General features: G+C 39.8%; 1 protein-coding gene across 1 annotated transcript in view; it reads left to right on the forward strand.

Moving 5' to 3' along the window:
- Positions 1-18,090, forward strand: part of lingo3.S (leucine rich repeat and Ig domain containing 3 S homeolog) — a 56,707-nt gene that overhangs the window by 14,908 nt on the left and 23,709 nt on the right. The gene's annotated exons all lie outside the window — the stretch shown is intronic.

The following is an 18,090-nucleotide window of genomic DNA, read 5'->3' on the forward strand; positions in this document are numbered from 1 at the left end:
TTGGTGTGCTATAATGTGGACATGGGGTAACATGGGTGTGGTTTAAAGTGGGTGTGGTCTAAAAACAGTGGGTGGATAACACTGGCTTCCATTATTGGCCCTCCCCCATGTATACCACAAAAATTCTGGCCCTCGGTACCACAGAAGTTGGACAGCATTGATATAAACTCTGTTGCTTAAGTATTCATTCTGGGGGCATAGTTTTCATTTAAATCGAAAAAACTGGTCAGGTATGGACAGAGTTTTTTCATCCAGTTCATCTAAATTTATAACCAATTACCCTAACATAGGTCTGCCCAGCCAGAGGTCTATGCAAAGCATGTCTCTAAGAGAGTCCTGTTTCCCATTGGTTGCTCATATACTTTGGTTATCACAAAATATCCATGCATTTTCATTATTGTGCTCTAGTTTATCCATGGATATATTGCATGACTTTGTTCATTGAGCATGGGATGTTTATGTTCCTGATACCAAACAGAATTATTTTTTTTTGACCAGTTTGTATTTGAAAAAACAATATTAATGTTGTATTGTAATGTTTTGCAAGAGCTGGTGTAATGCATTTTATTGTAATAAAAAAAGAATTGGTATGCCATTTTCTTTACTATTATCAGTGTTCTTTTACCAGCTCCTCTCTGTCTGTCTGTTCCTGGACTAACCTAAACAAACACAGGCACAAATCCAGATCTTTATTTAATGATGGTAAATTTAACTTAGATAACCATTAATCAGTGTTGCAATCTGTCCATACCATCTTGTTGCCACAAAAGACGGTCTGTCTTTTTACTATTTTGTATTTCAATCGTACTAATCTGCATTTTATCTGAACCCATCTTTCCCCCATCAGTTCTGCCCTTATCCCTCAAACTTTTCCTTTCTCGCTTTCTTGTTACCTCCATCTCCTGTCTTTCATCTGTCCCTGTTCTCTTTCTCCAAATTGTTAATTCTTTGTTATAAGAATCCTTGTCTGTGTATTGATTACAAGTAAAGATTTCAGGGCAACACATGTATCCAGATCTTGTTTCCTAGAAAGACAGAGCTATCCTATAACTCTAGTGAGAATTGGCACCTGTGAGCTCATAATGGTAAAGTTCTTAAAAAGGAACTGACACCAGAAATGACTCTTTTTTACATCTATCATAATATTGCCTTTAAAAGCAACTTATAACTTTGCCATAAAGTATTTGTACAATGCTTTTACATTACCTGTCTGATGCCAATGTGTAGGCAGGGTGAATGTTGTTGCTTCCTGTTTTTTCCACCTGCCAAAATCCCCCCATGTGCAAATAGCAGAGGCTATGCCTGTCAGTGCTGCTGCAAAACATGTGGATTTGGAGTACATGGCTGCTTTCTCTACCTGCATTCAACACTTGTGGAGAAAACGCTGTGTTCCAGTCTTGATGACATCCTAGTATTTGTTGTGACTTGAAAAGTTCCTATAAAATAAGAATAAAAACTGGACTATTGTAAAAAGCTAAATGACAATATTTAAGGTCACATTTAAAAAACATGATACTGTAAATAATAGTGGCAGCATTTAGCAAGGACTCATCTGTAGAACTATAAGGGTGATTCTGGATTAAGCCAGTGTTAATTCTTGTGCAAAAATCAAGTGGACTCCTGAGCCAACTATAAAATATCAGCTTTACTGCACATTTAAGAATAGGAAGCCTAATTGGCAGCATGATGGCAATTAGTTCGTGCAGTCTGTGAATCGAGATCTCAGACGAAGATATTAAATCAAAGCTCATTTGTCTGGATGCTCATTGGTGTAATGAGAGCAGATGTGCATGCCATTCTACCATCATTTCACAACTGTTTTTCCATTAGTGAGAAACAGAGGGGTATCTACGGTAAGAAAGGGAATGTGCCAACTTTAATGTTAAATCTCTGCATAAAAAGTTTGCATTGAACTTGGCAATAGCCAGCAGGTAAATTTGTGCTTAGAACATATAATGGAATCAATATGTTTATTGAAAAATGTACTGCTTCAAAGCATCTGCAACTGAATAATTGCAGAAGATAAGTGAGGTTGTCTAATCTTGTCAGATATCCATGAACTATAATTATCAATCAATTGGGGATAAGTCAAGTTTGGAAATGTCATCTGCCAATGAACCATGTCAGCTAAACAATCAGAACAATAGAAAGGTGGCCCCTAAAAGTGGCCATAGATGTTAAGGTAGTATGTGCTTGGCAATCGGAGCATTTTCCTGCCAGCATGTAGTACCTATGTGCTTGGCAGTTGAAGGGTTAAATTGTTAGTTTATTTAAAGTAGAAAAAAAACCTCTAAAATTACACAGATCAGAATTTTGATAAATAGGCCTCCCCAAGACTAAGGGAGCCACATCTTTAGAACTCATATAGATTATGTTTGCTTTCTATTCTGATTTCAAATGGTTGATTTCTTTTTATAAAGTAATGCAAAATGCTATGTACATTAGGCTCTTTGGAGGATGGAAAGCTTACCTCAAGGATTATCATCAGTATTATCTTTCCCATTAGTTCTTTGCCAGCAGCACTCAGTAGAACTCATCCATCTGATATTCATCAATGAAGCAATAGTTTTATAACTATAGACCATAACGATGTTATCTCTTTTATGCTTCTTGCCTCTAGGCTTGGTATTTGCTAGCAAAGTTATTATGGTTCTCATCACTGAAATGTTCTCAGTTATATGTGAACATCATTATTTTGTGTCACGTAGAATGTAAATGTCACACTTCCAGGTGAATTATGCAGCTTGTTTCCTGTCTGCAGAATTATATTGTTCTCATTTATTCTAGTCCTTTTGTATTTGTCTAATTAAAATATTAAGGGGAGAATTTATTTCCTTTTACTTTTAGTTTGCAATCAGTTTTGACTAAGCTGCCTTTGTCTTAAGCTTGTCAGTGACTTATTACCACTCATGGCCTCCACTATTGTTTAAGGCTTGTTTGCCTGAATAGTGTAGACGCTAGTGGAATGACACCTTGCCCAACATGGTCATCATTTAAATACAGCGAAAGCTCAATTTTATATCCCCTGATTTTTCCCTTATTTTACATTGCTTTTTTGTGGTCCCCTGAGGAGTTTTACTGTATTTCACAAAGTAATAGCAAAATGCACTGGTATTCTGCCAGGGCCGGGATAAGGTATTTTGGCACCCTAGGCAAGTGTATCAGTTGGCACTCCACAGGAGTCACACATTACCATTTCCCACCTTGTAATTGTAACATTTACATTTTTAATAAATAAATCTTGCAACACATTAATGAATGTAACTTGAACTTTATGTAAATAAACAGTAAATAAAAAAAACTTTCCAGTTGCCCCTTGTAACTGTGTCAGCAGCTAATCACATAAAATGAGCCCATTTTCCTGATTGCCCCTGTGTGCCAGTATCCAGTACAGCCACACTATATATTTTTCAATCCCTCCCCCCTTCTTGATTGCCCCCCTAAACCTGTACCAGAGTCCAGCATAAGTAAAGCCATATTAAATATTTACCCAACCCCCGTCATGTTTTCCCTCCTGAACCGGTGCCAGCATCCAGTGCAGCCAAATAAAAAATTTAGGCAGTCTCTTTTCATGATTTGCACCCCAAACCTGTGCCAGCATCCAGCATCAGTGCAGCCACATAAAATATTTAACCAGACCCCCCTTAAACCTGTGCCAGCATCAGATTCAACACAGCCACATATAATATTAATTACCAGGCCCAAAACTCCCAGCCCTGTGCCAGGAGCCATCCCATAAAGATGTAACCAGGCCCCCCTTGAATATGTGGCAACACCTGTGCAGTCACAAAAAACATTTATTTAGGCCCCACTTCCTGCTCCATGTACCTGTGCCAGCAGACAGCTAAGTAAAATTGGTCCAGACAGAGTTTCCATTATCCAATGGGTACGAGCCACACCAGTACACCAAGTTCGGCCTCTGCCACTGCCGCGAGCCTTTGTAATGACGGCAGAATGCATATACTGCGCATGTGCCTTTCTGAAAAAAATTTCTCCTAGGAAGTCCGCCCCCAGTGATTGCCCCCTAGGCAGGTGCCTTCCCTGCCTACTCCTAGTTCCCAGTCCTGTATTCTCCTATACTGATTACAATTCAGCAGGAATGATTTAAGGACTTTTTATGGTGATTAGTGACTTCACAGCTTACAAGACAAGTTTTGGTTAATGTTATTTCTCTTCTTAACTAAGCTATATATTTTTTTAATGAAAGCAAATTGTCATTTTTGGACATTTTGTTATATATTATATAATATTATAATAATTGGCTGCTGGATTACAATTAACTAGCTGCTCATCTGGCTGTCATTTTCCATTACCTGGTCAGGTCTAATGGGGGGATAAACCTGCCGTGCCTGTGAGGTTTACACATGGGTGTTTTATCCCACAGGTAATCATTTAGGATGAAGTGTCCTTGAGAATTTTATTTATTCATGATGTAGTGGTTCACAATTTGCTATCTTTCTGTATCTATCTTACTACACAGTATAGCTGCCAGTATCTTTCTGTATCTATCTTACGAGTAAATAATTCCACCGTGCTGGTGGAATTATTTACTCTGAAGTTTGTGGGTTTCCGAAGCCTTCTCGGCCAGGCACCGGGCTATATACGATTTGGAGAGCCAGGGTGTGCAAGCTGGTAACTATACCTGTTTCTGTATCTATCTTACTACACAGTATAGCTGCCAGTGTGAGTGTTGTAATTAGCTTAACTAGGTTGGCACAACAAACATTAACAATAATAAGCATTTTGCTTCTAGCAATGGTTACCAGCAGAGCTTTCAGGATGCACGCCAATGACCACAGACTAACAACTTGCAACATGTCTTCCGATTGATCTGCAGGGTTCCTGTGGCTTTATTCTGTAGACCTTAACTGTTATGGGTCTGAGCAGAAGCATAAGAACCAGGCAGCCTACTGAAACTTTTATGCTCCTAAAGCTTCACTGCAGGCAGATTTTGAGACCACAAATAACTACAGTTTCTACCACAAAAAAAATGACTTCCACGTTCTACTGAGAATAAACTGCAGCCAATATAAAATATAGGATCAGAGACATTGATAATGACTCCTGAAGCTAAAATTAAACATTTTCATTTTCTTTCTTAAATGTATCTCAAATAACATGTTATGCAGGTCCACATAGTTATTGTTTTGGTGCAGCAGTTATTTCTGCACATTTTTGAAGATTTCATATTTGACTTGACTTTATGAAATCGTGTTCTTGATCTTAGAATCAGTTGGTAAACAGTGTTTTCAATTTTTTGAGATAATTCTGGAAAAAAGTTTATAGTACATAAAAATAAAAAAAATTTTGGTATTAGCCCATTTTTATGGCTATACCACCTAGCCATGAAAACATATGTATTTTCTCCTGGTTTCAAAAAAGTGACCTACCAGCACAGGGGTCCTCAAACTACGGCCCGCGGGCCAGATACGGCCCTCCAATGTCATTTACCCGGCCCACGCTGGCAATTGCCCCATATTTTTTAAAAAAAAAATATAGAAAGCTCGATCTGGCCTCCCGCTCAGGGCCGGAACTAGGGGTAGGCAGAGTAGGCGCCCGCCTAGGGCGCAGTCATAGGGGGGCGCAATATACAAAAGGAATTTTTTTTTTATTTTTCTTTAAATTTTAAACTTTGTGCGGCTGCCCCAGGCCCCCTGCAGAGTTCCGCTCTGCTTCCGACTTCCGAGACCCAGCCAGGCAGTCTCTACTTGTCCTGCTGGCTGGATCCGTCTAGAAGCAGCAGGGCAGCAGCAAACCGGCCCAGCGACTTGCGCATCCATCCAATGATGCGCCGGCATAAAGAGAGGCACGCCCCCGCGCTGGCGTGCGCGGTGACGTCAGCAGGGACCTGTGCGCCTGTGTAGTGTGGCCTGGGCCCTGGCGCGTCGTATGGGTGCGGCCGGCGTTCTTGCATGAGGCGCCTCTGACTCGTCTGACAACAAGTCTCCTCCTCCTGGCTCCTGAAAAACTGTGGGTGGCTGCCTGTGCCTGGTGAGTGGCGACTGAACTGCTGCTGATATTGGACACACAACACAAGGTACAGACTTGGGGGGGGCTGGGGGGTGGAAATGCATTTTTTTTTGTCACAACAGGTACAGATTTGGGGGGGGCTGGGGGCAATGAATTTTTTTGGCACAACAGGTGCAGATTTGGGGGGGGGGAATATTTTGGGTGCTGCTGGCTGGCACAGGTACATATTGGGGGCAATATTTTGGGTGCTGCTGGCTGGCACAGGTACATACATATTGGGGCGATATTTTGGGTGCTGCTGGCAGGCACAGGTACATATTGGGGGCAATATTTTGGGTGCTGCTGGCTGGCACATGTACATATTGGGGGCAATATTTTGGGTGCTGCTGGCTGGCACAGGTACATATTGGGGGCAATATTTTCAGGGGTGCTGCTGGCTGGCACATGTAAAGATTGGGGGCAATATTTTGGGTGCTGCTGGCTGGCACATGTACAGATTGGGGGCAATATTTTGGTTGCTGCTGGCTGGCACAGGTACATATTGGGGTCAATATTTTGGGTGCTGCTGGCTGGCACATGTACAGATTGGGGGCAATATTTTGGGTGCTGCTGGCTGGCACATGTACAGATTGGGGGCAATATTTTGGGTGCTGCTGGCTGGCACAGGTACAGATTTGGGGCAATATTTTGGGTGCTGCTGGCTGGCACATGTACAGATTGGGGGCAATATTTGATGCACACTTGCATCACTTGTTACGACTTGCAGTGACAAACATGGAACCGGATATTGATTATCTCATCAGCCAAAAGCAGGCCCACACTTCCCATTGAAATACTGGTAAGTTTATGTTAGTTAAAATTGTTCTTCATTGTACATTTTTTAAATAGTGTATTGTTTCTTCATGATTTTTTTGCACTACCTGTACTACAAATAAGATATATATGCAGTGTGCATGGGAATTTGTTCATTTTTTTTTTTTAAACTATAGTCCGGCCCCCCAACAGTCTGAGGAACCGTGAACTGGCCCTCTGCTTAAAAAGTTTGAGGACCCCTGTACAGCACATTCTCTTTCTCTATGCCTCTTATAATAAGCTGGTCTGGTGCAAAGTATGAGGGAACGGCACCCTCCCCAAGTAAACTGGACAAGAAAATAACAGCACACAAGACTCCATGCAAGTGGGGATTACCCTGCATGTTCAATTAATTTAAACCTTAAACAGAAAATGGTTCATGATTCTAAGGCTGTCATCTATGGTATAAAATGTCCTTGTGGCATGGCCTATGTGGGTCAGACAAGTAGACCAATAAAAACCAGGCTTAATAAACACATGAGAACCATTCGTAATTATCAACCAGGAATTAAGCAAAAAGAGGAAAATGAGAAAAAGAAACGGGAAACCACACTTGCTAGGCATTTTTTTGAACAAGGCCATAAAGTTACCCAACTAAAATGGCAGATATTGGAAAAGGTGGAGTCAAATGAAGGACAGGATAATATGAAACTGTTAAATTGCAGAGAGAATTTACAGTAGCATGTTTCCAATAATCTCATTAAAAATATGTCAGTACTGTAAAAAAGTGCCAGGAAGTTGTTTTTTGACAGAGATGCTCCTTGTTGCATGTTGATTTAATGAAGCTGTCTGAAGAAGTAGGTAGTCATATAACTAACAGGAAATAATGTGCACAATGCATTTTTAAAAACCCAGGTTGCACAAAGTAATGCCTTTTTTTGTTGTATTTTAATCAAGCCTATCTCTTTCCCCACTAATGTTGAAAATGAATGTAAGTTATTTTTTAACAGCACTATTCAACTTTCCTCTGCATCACTCACTGCTATCCATCAACTGCAAACATTCAGTTTTAATGCTGGTGTCAAGGCTTGATGGAAGGACTTGGGGGCATTGAGCTGGAAACATAGTAGGACTAAATCACTTATTCAGATCGCTGGCAGGTCACTATTCTTTTCTGTCACCAACAACCTAAAACATGTCCTTATAGTGTGTTGAGGCATAACCAGAAAATAACTGCATGTAGACACGGAGCGAATATTTGTGAAGGACCTGCATTGCAGTTCCAAATGTCTCTGTATTAATGTAGACATGGAAAAAGTTTCTATATGTGTGGACATGTTATAAAATGCTCTTATAATGATTGCATGATTTTTTTCTTAAATTACACCAAAGGAATTTTTATAGGTTTCTAAACATGGGCGGCTATTGTATCCTTCATCTCATTCTCCTTAGTTTGCAGCCAAGAGGTTCCTTCTATGTGTTGCCTGAAGTCAGCCATGCCTTCATGTTAGGATCACAGTTGTTTACACAAGAACTTCACATGAAATAGTCACCTCTTAGAGCTATGGGTCAAGGGGATACATTACACAGCAGAGTTAAATGTTAATGTATAGTAGTTGTACTATTAAGTTGCCTGGGTGTTCAACCAAATCACCTTATGAAGTCATGCATATTGTTTTCCCACTTTGGTGTCCAAAATATAAAGTGTGGTTTGGACATTTTGCCCGACCTACACAGGTGCAATTGAGGAACATGCCTTAAAATACGAAAGCGTGATTGCAACTGTACTGAACTAGTTATGTATGCCTTTTTCTGTCAAACAACAGCCACATCTGTTTATGACCACTGTGGGTGTTGTACTGCCACTAAAGCAACGGGATTTGACAGATATATATTTTTTTAATTTAAAAACATTGCCTTTCCTATTCTGAATCTGTAAACTCTACGTAGCTATTCTTATGTTCATTAGAAGTATTGCTGAGAAATTTCATGTTTTTAATACCGCAGTGTTTAAAATAAAAAAGCCCCATTGACATATTGTGCAGCTTGCCAGAAGCTGATGCAAACTCAGAGATCAAGTTGTCTTGCTTGGTTGTGATCTTTCAGGGAGAAAGTATAATAAGCCTACTAGTAGGTTTGGACAGAGAGGCTGAATCTATTAAAATCATTGATTTTTAACAAAGACTGTAATGATGACGGATTTCATGCTGTGGTGTGTTGTTATATGGATGAGTTACTGCAGGTTTTCTGTAGCAGCCTTAGACAAAAGAATTAACGGTTTACCATCCTGTTTCCAATTACAATACTGCACAGCTATAAATGTTTTTGAAATAAAAAAAAAAGTACAAAGTAGAGATATTATTTATGCTACATTTTAAGAAAATTAAGAGGATTATTTTAAATCTACATTGGCACAATGTATGCCTGGGACCTAAACAGAAATCTGTCAACCCAGTACGAAATTATATATATTTATATCATTTAATTTTGTAATACAGTTTAGGTGGCAGTGCAGTAATAAACAATAGCCAATAAGACCATGCTTTCATTAGTCTTGCTGAACGAGCTAGATTCAAAATAGTGGGGCTCATTTATCAACAGCGGGCAAATTTGCACCTGGAAAGTAAACAATAGCAACCAATTTGTTTTTTCAGCCAGCTGCAGGTAAAACAATGAAAGCAATGTTTTTATTGGTTGTCAGTTGTCTGCTAATTTAAGGTGACATATAGGGCAAAGAACAGACAGATTGCATTTCTGTCTGTCTTCTTACCCAAGTTTGTTCAGGAAAGCAAGCAGAACTTATTGCTTTGCTTTGTGGGCAGGTGGCAAATAGCCATACAAAGAGAACAGGGAGCCAGCTGCATGACGGACCTGACAGGGAACAGTTCATGTTTCTGCTGTGCATCTTTGAAGGACCATTATGACACACTTAGGGGCACATTTACTAAGGGTCGAATATCGAGGGTTAATAAACCCTTGAATTCGACCCTGGAAGTAAAATCCTTCGAATTCGAAACGTATTTTGCGCAAATCCTACGATCGAAGTAAAAATCATTCGAACGAACGATAAAATCCTTTGAATCGAGCGATTTGAAGGATTTTCATTGATCGAAGGATTTTTCTTCGATCAAAAAAAGCTTAGAAAAGTGATGGGGAAGGTCCCCATAGGCTAACATTGTACCTCGGTAGGTTTAAACTGCCGAAGTATGTAGTCAAAAATACTTTGAATCCTTCACTCGAGCTTAGTAAATGTACCCCTAACTGTTCATTTGGAACACAGACCAAAAAGGATCTATAGGGATCTAAAGATGTAATTATTCACACTAATATATTGTGTATCATTCCCTATATGAAAATCTAAATGCCCCCTTTAATATATTTATATGTTTTTCTGATGTTGTTCATGTATACATTAAGCACTTAAAATAACAGAGGGAGATATAGGCTAATGGCATACAAAACATACACGAAATGTGAAGGGTCTTGACTGGCAGTGGTCTTCAGCCTTACAAATCTACAGATGAAAGTTATTCCCCTTTTCCAAGATGACTCACTCATCAAGATAAGCCTGTGTGCAGGTTGAATCTAAATTAATGTATGAATTTATCTATTTTTGCTGGAATTATACAATCCAGCATACAATCTACATATATGCTTTTGTGTTTGCGTCTCAATAAATGCAATTTGTTACTTAGTTTGCAGGTTTCTATGTTTGTACAAGACAACAGGCCTCATTTATAAAGGGTAAGTGAACTAAAGAGTGCAAAATCACACTCCTTATTAGGTAAGTACTTGGGTATGGGGCCATGTTTCACTCTGCACCTGCACCTGCAGCACCCTGATCTGTACATGACCCATTAGATGGTTGTGTGCTTAGAGTAGGTTATAAATTTTCTTCTGGGAGTTTTGAGATGTATAATGTGTAAGTCATAAGCATTTCAAAGCAATACCCTTGCAGAATACATTATTTAAATTGATTCAAAACAGTTTGTGTCATTTTACTGTCTCTGTACTTCATAAAAAAAATATATCCTGTAGGTAATTTGTTCTGCAGTCTAGCAGAAATCATTTTGGTGTGTGGCTATATAAAGGAAATTGAATTGCAATCTAGTTTACTCCCATGGTCCTCATACTTATAATGCGCTTTATGGGCCTATTCTATGTGCAAATATATTCAGTGTCCTTCGTCTCTCTCTGCTGTTCAGATGTCAGTTCATAAGATGACATTCTGCCTCAACCAGTAGCTTGGAAATATTTTGCTGCAGTGGTGTTTATATGATGGACCTTTTATTTCAACAGAACAGAAACATAGTTGATTGTAATATAACTTGTCAGTCCTGCGGCTACATACACTAAAGTATTTTTAATGTATTTAAAAAGGATCAGTTAGCATATACTTTGTCAAGTGGTAGAATGCATAATAATACTGATCTAATATTGCACAGTAGGCTTCTACCAATGGGAAAGAAAAGTAACACTAGACACAAGCCTTGACCATATGTAAGACCACCGAGGGAGAATGCATTGCACAGCAATAACCACTGTTAACCATACATAATCAAAACCATACATTTGTGCATCTGTAAGTATCACTTAAAGGTGTGTCAGGGGGCCTATCAGCTCCCAGCGGAAGAAGTCAGGACCAAGGAGGAAGCTAAGGGGTTAAAGTTTGAGTTTGCGGTATCAATAAGGGATAAGGAGAAATCGTCGTCAAGTCCAAGCAAAAGGTTCAAGAGGCAGGCAGCAAGAATCAGAATCGGGGCAGAGGTCAGGACTCTCAGATGGGAGAGAACTTCTTTTTCCCAGGTTTGGTGCCTTTCCAAGTCTTTGGAGAAGATCAAAATGTCGTCCAAGTACACCACTACGGATTGGCCCAGACTATCTCTGAAGATGTAGTTTACAAATTCTTAGAAGACAGCAGGGGCGTTACAAAGGCCGAAGGGCATTACCAGGTATTCATAGTGCCCATCTCTGGTGTTGAATGCCGTCTTCCATTTGTCGCCCTCTAGGATTTGGATAAGGTTGTATGCTCCTCGAAGATCCAATTTAGTGAAGATCTCAGTCCCTCTGAGTTGATTGAAGAGTTCAGAGATGAGGGGCAGAGGGTAATGATTTTTAATCGTGAGCTTGTTCAAGCCCCTGTAATCAATACAGGAACACAATCCGCTATCCTTCTTCTCCACAAATAAGAACCCCGCCCCTGCAGGTGAAGATGAAGTTCAAATGAATCCTCGCTGGAGGTTATCCTGAATTTATTCCTTCATCGCAGAAGTCTCGGCAGGTGATAGGGGTTAGGTACGGCCTCTGGGGGGAATGGTACCAGGAAGAAGTTCAATGGGACAATCGTAGAGACGATCAGAAGGGAGAGTCTCAGCAGACTTCTTGCAGAAGACATCCACAAAGTCTTTGTACACTGCGGGCAAAGACTGAAGGTCTGCAGCAGCAAGGGACACCCAGTGAATGGACTTTGCAGGTAAACAGTTCTTCTGACAGTAAGGAGTCCAATGAGATATCTGGTTGGCAGACCAGTCAATAGTAGGATTATGCAGATGGAGCCAGGGTAGCCCCAACACCACAGGAGCGGATGGGCAGGTAATAATCAGGAATGATAGTCTCTCTTTATGCAAAGTCACAACCTGCACAGATAATTCCCCTGGCATCTTGGAGATAATAGCAGAGGTTAGAGGCCTGTCATCAATGGCTGTAACCTGCAAGGGAGTAGATAAGGGGTATAGGGGAAGTCCCATGTATTTGGCAAAGGAAGCGTCCATGAAATTCCCTCCAGCCCCGGAATCAAGGAAGGCAGAACCGTCAATAGTCTTAGTGGTCAGATGAATCTGTAAAGGTAGGATAAACTGGCGAGAATTCCCTTGAGGAACAGGTGCACTCCCCACATGAGACAGCCTAGTTTTACCTTGGCGAGAGGAACCTCCTGGCTTCAATGGGTAGGAGTTGGCAAAGTGAGCCTGGCCACCACAATATAGACAGGCCAGCTGAACGTCTCCGAAGTTTTTCCTGCTCAGAGAGACGTGCCCTTTTGATCTGCATAGGTTCCTCTGGGGAAATGACATGAGGTTGCTGGGATGGAGCAGTCAAAAGGGGTTGTTGAAAGCTTGCCGCTAATATTGGCTGGAACCTCTTGCTGCGTTCCTTGACGGCTTGGTGCACTCAAAGTCGTGTGTCGACCTTGATCGCAAGAGCAGTCAAATCTTCCAAATGCTCGGTAGGTCTCTCGAGACTAAATCATCCTTAAGTCTGATCAAAAGACCCTGATAGAAAACTTTCCCATAAGCCTCATTATTTCACTTAGTTTCTGCCATCAAAGTTCTAAAGTCTATTGCGTTGTCACTGGCACTGCGGCTCCCTTGTCGGATCTGTAGGAGACAGGAAGAGGCATTAGCGACACAACCAGGAGCATCGAAGACAGTTCGAAAAGACTGCAGGAAAGCCTTGGCATCAAAGGTCAAGGGTGAATTCTTCTCCCAGAGAGTGGTCGCCTACTCTAGCGGTTTACCCTCCATCCTATTCATCACATACCCCACTTTAGCCCACTCGCTGGAGAACTGCGAGGGTTGAAACTCGAACTGGATGAGGCATTGGCTCACAAAGCCTCTACAGGCCTGAGGATCCCCATTATAGCAGGGCGGTGGAGGAATGTGGGACTCACCAGCAGCAGAAGGAAGAGTCACTGCAGCGGCAGGATTTTCTGCGACCGAAGAGGCGAATGGCATCTGAGAAAAGATAGTGTCCAGTATTTGCCCAATGTGGACCTTCTGACCATCATAAGCTTCCATGCGGGACGCCAATCCCCAGATAGCTCTTCCGACATCAGGCATAGCTTCCTCAGTGGGGTCCATGGCCTGATTATACTGTCAGGGGGCCTATCGGCTCCCACAGGAGAAGTCAGGACCAAGGAGGAAGCTCAGGGGTTAAAGTCTGCTTTCACAGTATCAATAAGGGATCAGGAGAAATCATCATCAAATCCAGGCAAAAATTCAAGAACCTAGAAACACAAGACAGGAATTCCTATAATCAGGACTTGAACCTGTGACCTGGAAGTCCTTATATTTTTAAAGTTTGCCCTGGGGGCTTGATGTCATCATGCCGTGGTTCATGGGAGCCGCCATCTTGGATAGGACCCCACCGGAGACGGGAGCGCCAACGGGCGCTCCTGACAAGGGGTAATTTTAGTGTGATGCAGAGAGTGAGGCAAATAATAAAAAAAACTATAATATAGACAAGATGAAGGCTTAGCATTAGCAATTCTATAGCATACTCAAAGTTAAATGAAAGGTGAAACACCCCATTAATACTCTCCCATATATCAAAGCCTTATTAGAGCCTAAAGAGTTAAAATTTGCCATGTTCTATAAAATCAGCTGTAGTTAGGAAACTGAGTACAGAGCTGAGTTACAATATATGTTCATATATTTATATATCTATATATACGGTATATAGATATATATATATGATAATTACTGTCATTTTATACAGATCTGCATAGATATCTATATGTGTGCGTGTGGCTTACAAAATTTTGCACTGCTGAGCATTTGTGTTGTTGATTGATTTGAAGGGCACTGGATTGAATACACCACACATGATATATATGAAATAGTATAAAATACACATTTGTATAACACTTGCACACTCATAAACATATTTTAATAGGGACCAAAGAAGCATCAGCCCAGATCAGCTTTTATTTACATATTGTGTAAGCATTTTTGGGATGTATTTTCTCTTTATTTAGTTAGCACAGGTAACATTGTGGTTTTACAATAATAATGTGTACATATATATATATATATATATATATATATATATATATATATATATATATATATATATCTCATAATAATAGCATACCATAGTATGGAAGGCACTCTCCAAAAAATATGAATCTGCCTGGGTGCCAAGTGTTAGTTGAGCAACAGAATTCAAAACATAGACAAAATGGCATAAGCATAAGCAAATGTTTATTTTTAATGCATATCCAATGTTTCGGCCCTAAGGTGGGCCAAAACGTTGGATATGCATTAAAAATAAACACGTTTGATTCATGATCAAAGATACCTTATCTGGAAAACCCCAGGTCCTGAGAATTCTGGATAACAGGTCCCATACCTGTATGTGTGTATGTATATATATGTGTATATATATATAGAAAAAATAAAAACTGACACAGCACTCCAAGTTTTGTATGCAAAAAAAGATATATATTGTAGAAAAACATACCAAAGCCCATAGGGCGACGTTTCGGGGTATACAAACCCCTTTCTCAAGCCAAGGGCAGCATTCAAGTAACAAGCATTGGTTTACACCTATTTATACAAGGTAACACAGGAAGTTACATATGGAGCATGACATCATTAACGATCCTCACACATTAACCCCTTAATTGCTTAATGTTATCCATGCAGGCATATAACAACTCAGCGTTAGTCCACTGCATATCCAAATCCAGCTAAAAAGAAACAAAACAAAGAATAAAAAACAGAAATGAGACCAATGTTTATCCCATCATAGAAATACATATAGGTTATAGTCTCTATTAAGCCCATTTGGGGCCAATGTGTTTAATTGGTGTATCCACCATACCACATAGAGGAGACCACATGGACAAATTAACACATAAACAGCAAATTTAGTCAAACACGTATAGTACCCCCTTAGTGTATATTTACGACCCGTGGTCGGATGCTCAAATATTGTACCCTTATGTACACAACAACATTGGGAACATGTTAAACAAGGGAACATCCCCCGTGATTTTGTACCCATATATGTTTGTGTCAAAACCTGATTTTCTTTCGTATCAGAATGAACCAACTGACTACCTAACGTTCTCCCCCTTCTATATGACACTAATGGGGGTCATCCAAATTCTTGAATTTCAGGATATGAGGATTGAAGAATCCCCCAATGTTTACGGAGAATGTTAGTCACCATATTACTACGATCATTATAATGAGTGACAAATGGTATAGACTGTTCTTTATCCTTACGATGAACCTTAGTTTTCCTTGCCCTAGCTTGGGCCCTATCCAGGACATATTTCGGGTACCCACGTACAAGAAACTTATTATACATGTCATTTGACTGTTGATCACGTCTATTTGGCTGGCTAACTAGCCTCTCAACCCTAGTAAACTGGCTGATGGGGATAGAGTCCCTAGTATGCACTGGATGATAGCTGGTATAATGCAGTAATTGGTTCCTATCTGTGGGCTTCGAGTATAATTCTGTGGTAAATGTACTCCCTTGTCTGTTTATTGTGACATCCAAAAACTGTATAGATCCCCTATCTTTATGTATAGTGTATGCAATATTCGGATGTGCTCCATTAATCTCTTGGTGGAACCGATCGAGTGAGTCCGTGTCGCCCCTCCATATCACAAATATATCATCGATATAGCGCCACCACACCACAACGTGTATGGTGAACGATATACCACGATAGATGTTATCCTCCTCCTGCCTAAGCATAAAGGAGTTTGCATATGAAGGGGCGACATTTGAACCCATTGCGGTTCCCCTGAGCTGTAGGTAATACTTGTCCTTAAGTCTGAAATAGTTCTCACACAGGATAATTTCCAAAAGTTTCAAAAAGAATTCCACTTCCTCTTCCCCATATTGTTTACTTTCCCTTAATAATATAGCACAAGCTTCAACACCATCTCTATGTGGTATGGACGTATAAAGTGAGGACACATCAAAGGTAACTAGTAACAATTCCTCAGTTTCTTCCACTTGTACAGACCTCAATTTGTCTAAGAAATGGTTGCTATCTTTTATACATGATTTCCCTTGCTGTACCAATGGTGCAAGGATCCTGTCCAACATGGAGGCCATAGGGCAGAACAAGGAACCTATGCTCGCCACTATAGGCCGACCAGGTGGTTGGACAGGATCCTTGTGTATCTTGGGCAGCGTGTATAGTACTGGGGTAACCGGTTTATCAACCACTAAAAAATCTCTTAATTCAATGGAGATGGTCCCCTTAGTAACCATCTTGGATAGAAAATCCCAAATTTTGCGCTTTATACGAAACACAGGGTCATACCCTAATTCCAGATATACAGAACTGTCTGCCAATTGTCCTAGTATTTCAGATTCATAGTATCCAGTGTCTAATACCACAATCGCCCCTCCCTTGTCTGAGGGTTTAATTGTGATGTCAGAGCGAGTTTTATGACATAATGATGTCATGTTCCATATGTAACTTCCTGTGTTACCTTGTATAAATAGGTGTAAACCAATGCTTGTTACTTGAATGCTGCCCTTGGCTTGAGAAAGGGGTTTGTATACCCCGAAACGTCGCCCTATGGGCTTTGGTATGTTTTTCTACAATATATATCTTTTTTTGCATACAAAACTTGGAGTTCTGTGTCAGTTTTTATTTTTTCTATGATATTGGCTACTTTGGCAGTGCCTTTTTGACTACTTGCACCCAGAAACCAAGAGGGTTGTGCGGCAATATCTCTTTTTATATAGTTGTATATATATATATATATATATATATATATATATATATATATATATATATATATATATATATATATAAGTTCAAGAAAATAATTTTGCTTGCACTAAAAACAATTCCGTGAGTGCCGCTATCTTCTGCATATACACTTACCTAATTTTTGTGGGCACCCGGGCATCTCCTGAGTTTACTGAGTGCACCTTTTGGACTTGGATGTGTGTGTGTGTATATATATATATATATATATATATATATATATATATATATATATATATATATATATATATATATATATATATATATATATATATATATACCCAATTACATACATATGTAATATGGTGCCAGGTCACCTTGTGTTTTATGTATATATGTATATATATATATATAAGAGGGTGTTGATCCTAGGACTGATCCAATTGCTATTTCTGAGTCAGGAAGGAATTTGTTATATGCAAAGGCAAATTACAGATGGCTGCAGTGTTGGGGGGTTACACTTTCTTTGGATCATTGTAAAGCAATGTAATACAGTAACTATGTGAGCAAAGATTTCTTTGAAATAGGTTTTATGAGATTAATGAAACAAAATATACAGTACATGTATTATGGTCTTATTAAGTCTCTCATGAAGGCTCCAAAAATCTGTAATATGAAAAGAAATTAAAATTAAAAAACATAACTGAAAACTCTGGGGAAACTACAAACCAAATCAATTAAATGTAAATTCAGTGACCTAAAGCTGAAGCTGTATTTAAAATGACCAAATGCAAAACTAACAGAAGTAAGCTTCAATCAATCATAACAGTAAGGAATCAAACAAACAAAAGCAAGATGCATACGAT

This window comes from Xenopus laevis, chromosome 1S (genome assembly GCF_017654675.1).
Source record: "Xenopus laevis strain J_2021 chromosome 1S, Xenopus_laevis_v10.1, whole genome shotgun sequence".
Lineage (NCBI taxonomy): Eukaryota > Metazoa > Chordata > Amphibia > Anura > Pipidae > Xenopus > Xenopus laevis.